Raw genomic sequence first — 5,000 nt, forward strand, 5'->3', positions numbered from 1 at the left:
GATTAATTGGCACCTCTGAAAGAAAGTCTCCCCTCCTGAGCGTAAAGCTCCACCCTCACCACCACCGCCGCCTTTTCCACCCCTTGACAAACAGACAGACAGACAGACAGACAGTCAGTCCAGTTCGGGAGCGCAGCTTTCATTTGGAAGCAGACCCTGCTTGTTTCAAGTCAACGACGCCAAGTTATTTTGCACTTTGAATTATATCGCTCCGTGTGAGCGGCACTCAGCCTTGGAGAAGAAAAAAATACCACTGAGCTGAGAAAGTTCTTTTTAAAACGGTTTCCTTCCACAGCAGCTCTGAGTTTAAGAGAGAGAGAGAGAGAGATATCAGCTTTATTCTCAGTAATAAAACACACACACACACACACACACAGAGACACTGGGAAAGAGCTGTTTTTCCTTTTGAATATCTCCCCACAGGGAGCTGCACCGTTCCCAGAGACACTGCAATACTGGGTCGATGCGATACCATTGAGAGAGAGAGAGAGATATCAGCTTTATTCTCATTAATAATACACACACACACACACACACACACACAGACACTGGGAAAGAGCTGTTTTTCCTTTTGAATATCTCCCCACGGGGAGCTGCACCGTTCCCAGAAACACTGCAATACTGGGTCGATGCGTGGAGTGGACGGAGCAAGCCCCTAGTCCATCTCCCTGTTCTAAAAATCAATTAAAAATAATAATAAATAATATGTGTGTGTGTGTGTGTGTCGGTGTCAGTATCAGTCAGTGAGTCAGTGTCTCTCTCTCTCTCTCTCTCTCACTCAGAGCTGCTGTGGAAGGAAACTTTTTTAAAAAGAACTTGCATATTGAAAGAAAGATGTGTCTCAAGCTGCCGGGCCCTGTCCATTGTCATGTCAATGGCAGGACTGCTTTCACCAGGAACCCGGTTTTCTGGGTCAGAGGTTCCAGGGGACCTGTTTTGTGCGGACTTCCCTGTGTCCGTCCCTCCCTGCCTGCCTTCCCCCCAGGACTTCCTTCTGAACACCTTTGTCGTTTAAAATAATAATAAATAGTATGTGTGTGTGTGTGTGTCGGTGTCAGTATCAGTATCAGTCAGTCAGTCAGTGTCTCTCTCTCTCACACTCAGAGCTGCTGTGGAAGGAAACTTTTTTAAAAAGGACTTGCTTATTGAAAGAAAGATGTGTCTCAAGCTGCCGGGCCCTGTCCATTGTCATGTCAATGGCAGGACTGCTTTCACCAGGAACCCGGTTTTCTGGGTCAGAGGTTCCAGGGGACCTGTTTTGTGCGGACTTCCCTGTGTCCGTCCCTCCCTGCCTGCCTTCCCCCCAGGACTTCCTTCTGAACACCTTTGTCGTTTAAAATAATAATAAATAGTATGTGTGTGTGTGTGTCGGTGTCAGTATCAGTATCAGTCAGTGACTCTCTCTCTCTCTCACACTCAGAGCTGCTGTGGAAGGAAACTTTTTTAAAAAGGACTTGCTTATTGAAAGAAAGATGTGTCTCAAGCTGCCGGGCCCTGTCCATTGTCATGTCAGTGGCAGGACTGCTTTCACCAGGAACCCTTCCCTGCCATTGCAGTGTTGATTTGGTCCTTATGCAAATTTTGGGGCGGAGCCAGCACACAAACGACCAATCACAGCAAAGTCCGCACTTTGCGAGCGCACGAGGTCGCGGCCAGCGTTCCAGTCCGCTCAGATCCAAATAAGCCCGAAAAGGAACACGCTCGATCTGAGCCAAAAGGCCGAGAAGCGATACCGCGCTCGATGCGAATTGATCTCGGGTCCTGTTTTCCCTCCCTCTTTGTTCTCTGGCTGCCGGTGTTGAAAGCAGTCTCGAAGCACTGCCGTTCTCTCCCACTCTGGCCACATTTTTGCCACCGTTTCTAATTGCAACAGTGGATGGGTTTAAAGAAGTTGCCGTTTTTTCCTTTCTTGCCAGGATTGCTTGACAGATTGGTAAATTTGCCAGTAGGCCACCAATCAGATGGGGGAGGGTTGTGTCTCAACGGACCTCCGTCAGTCAGTCTCAGTCACTAACGAACTGCCGTGGAAGGAAACCTCTTTAAGTAAAACTAGTGACGTGACGTGACGTGTCTCACAATGAGCGAGCGAGTGAGATTGCAACGGCCAATTGAGAAAGAGGTGAGGTGCTGACAATCAGCAGCTCGTGTTGAAACATTCATTCCACGGCAGGCAAGACCAATCAAAAAAAATACTGCAGATGCTGGCTCGGCTCGGCTGGCTGGCTGGCTGGCTGGCTGGCTGGAAATGGGAAATAAAAACACAAGGCGTGTTAAAGGCTGGTTAAACTGTCGAAAGAAACAAGGCGTTAATGTTTCAGAAGCGCCTATTGAAAGACGTCTCTCAAGCTGCTCCCTGACTGGGCCCTGTCCGTTGTCATGTTAATCGCTGGTTAAACTGTCGGAAGAAACACGGCGTTAATGTTTCAGAAGTGCCTATTGAAAGGTGTCTCTCAAGCTGCTCCCTGACTGGGCCCTGTCCGTTGTCATGTTAATCCCAGGGCGGGGGCGGGACTGCTTTGACCGGGAGACCTGTTTTCTGGGACGCAGGTGTGACATTCCAGGGAGGCACCTACTTTGTGCTGATTCGAAACGACCACGACAACGGCAACTTGCAGTTCTATATTACAACAACAACAACGCGCGTGTGGTAGTTGGGAGGGGCTGCGTTCGCGCTCTCCCCCCTGCATTGAAACTCAAAGTTCGATTTTCAATCCCATAGTCCACCAATCGGATGGGAGACGGTGTGTGTGTGTGTGTGTGTGTGTGTGTCAGTGTCAGTGTCAGTGTCAGTCAGTCTCTCTCTCTCTCTCTCTCTCTCTCACTCTTACTCAGAGCTGCTGTGGAAGGAAACCTTTTTAAAAAGAACTTGCATATTGAAAAAAAGATGTGTCTCAAGCTGCCGGGGCCCTGTCCATTGTCACGTTAATGGCAGGACGGGGCAGGACTGCTTTGACCAGGAGACCTGTTTTCTGGGACGCAGGTGTGAGATTCCAGGGGACCTGCTTTGTGCTGATTTCCCTGCCTCCCTCCCTCCCCCCCAGGACTTCCTTCTGAACACCTTTGTCGTTTGAGCGAGGGCCAAAAGCCTGCCTGTGAAAGGGAAGGATCAGCCGGTCAGCCCCCTGCTGGTCGCTGCTGCCAGTGCAGCAGGCGTGCGTGTGTCCTCGGCCTCGTGTCCAGGTCCCTCAGGGACTTGAGGCAGCTCTCCCCGGTGGTCTCGTGGTCAGGACCGGGCTTCGAATCCCGGTCGGGGGGGATGACTTTCTGCTGCAGATTAATTGGCATGAAGGAAAGTCTCCCCTCCTGAGCGTAAAGCTCCACCCTCACCACCACCACCGCCTTTTCCTCCCCTTGACAAACAGACAGACAGTCAGTCAGTCCAGTTCGGGAGCGCAGCTTTCATTAAGCAATGGCATTTGTGACAACTCATCGTCTGACAGGTTGATGATTTCCCCACACGCCTCCTGCCGAATAAAAGGCTCACCCTCCCGGACACTACCCCCAGAATCACCCCCCCCGCCCCCCCGGGGTGAATATTAAGCCCGAGAACACCGACTGTAACCAATCGCAGTGAAAAGTTGAAGTGGCAACTCATTAACCAGATTTATTTTGGGCAACTCATTAACCAGATTTTTTGTTCATTTGGTTTATGAGTTGCCAAGTGTAAATCTGGTTAATGAGTTGCCACTTCAACTTTTCACTGCGGTTGGTTACAGTCGGTGTTCTCGGGCTTAATATTCGCCCCGGGGGGGGGGGGGGTGTATAGCGGGCGATGGCCGGTGTGGAGTGCGTTTTTTGGGGGTTGATTTTCACTTTGCCTCGCTGGTGGAATTTGTGGGAGGCAGGCAAGGGGAATGGTGTGGGCTGGTGGGCGGCAAGGGAGATGCTTGCTTCGGGGTGTTATCCTCACTTTGGTCCGCTGGTGAGAGTAGGCAGCGGCAGGCTGGCAGGCAGGCAAGTGTGATGTAGTGTGGGGTGCAGTGCGGTGCAGTGCGGTGCTGCCCTGTCGTTTATGAAAGGTTGTAATGACACTGCTTTGCAGCTGACCATGTCCACTGATTTGTGACGCCCGTATGGAGGCTGATATCTCAGGAGGGCCGAGGCCGATTTCCTCCGGGGACGGCTCGTCGCGTGCGGCAGGACGAGGCGCAGCGGACGGTACCGAGCGCTCGGAGGTGCGGCGCTGCCCGTCGGAGGTACAGCGAAAGGCTGCAAACCGCTTTCCGCCTGCTAACTCGGCGGCCGTCAGACCGACCGACTCCGCTTTACCACCGGAGCTAGAGTCGGGCAAGGGGCACCGAAGGGTACCGGAAGGATCGCGTTCGCACGCCGGGAAGTCGACTAGCGGGCCGCTGAAAGCGAGCCGGGGGCCCCCGGTTTTTCTGTCCCACCTGGAGACTGATATCTCGGGAAGGCCGAGGCCGATTTCCTCCGGGTACGGCTGGTCGCGTGCGGCCGGACCAGGCGCAGCGGACGGTAGCGAGCGGTCGGAGGTGCGGCGCTGCCCGCCGGAGGTACAGCGAAAGTCTGCGAACCGCTTTCCGCCTCCTCTCACCGCACGGCTCTCCATTTCACCCACTGGCGGATTTTCACCCTCCGACTGCTCGCTACCGTCCGCTGCGCCTGGTCCGGGCCCTGTCCGTTGTCATGTTAATGGCAGAGCGGGGCAGGACTGCTTTCACTAGGAACCCGGTTTTCTGGGTCAGAGGTTCCAGGGGACCTGTTTTGTGCGGACTTCCCTGTGTCCGTCCCTCCATGCCTTCCCCCCAGGACTTCCTTCTGAACACCTTTGTCGTTTAAAATAATAATAAATAATATGTGTGTGTGTGTGTGTGTGTCGGTGTCAGTATCAGTCAGTCAGTCAGTGTCTCTCTCTCTCTCTCTCTCTCTCTCTCACTCAGAGCTGCTGTGGAAGGAAACTTTTTTAAAAAGAACTTGCTTATTGAAAGAAAGATGTGTCTCAAGCTGCCGGGCCCTGTCCATTGTCCTGTCAATGGCAG

At 52.7% G+C, this 5,000-nt stretch overlaps 1 pseudogene; it reads right to left on the minus strand.

The window, feature by feature from the left end:
* Positions 1–588: 588 nt before the first annotated feature.
* On the minus strand, positions 589–705 carry LOC137329755 (U2 spliceosomal RNA; annotated as a pseudogene).
* Between the last annotated feature and the right edge of the window lie 4,295 nt (positions 706–5,000).

Source organism: Heptranchias perlo, chromosome 12 (assembly GCF_035084215.1).
Source record: "Heptranchias perlo isolate sHepPer1 chromosome 12, sHepPer1.hap1, whole genome shotgun sequence".
NCBI lineage: Eukaryota > Metazoa > Chordata > Chondrichthyes > Hexanchiformes > Hexanchidae > Heptranchias > Heptranchias perlo.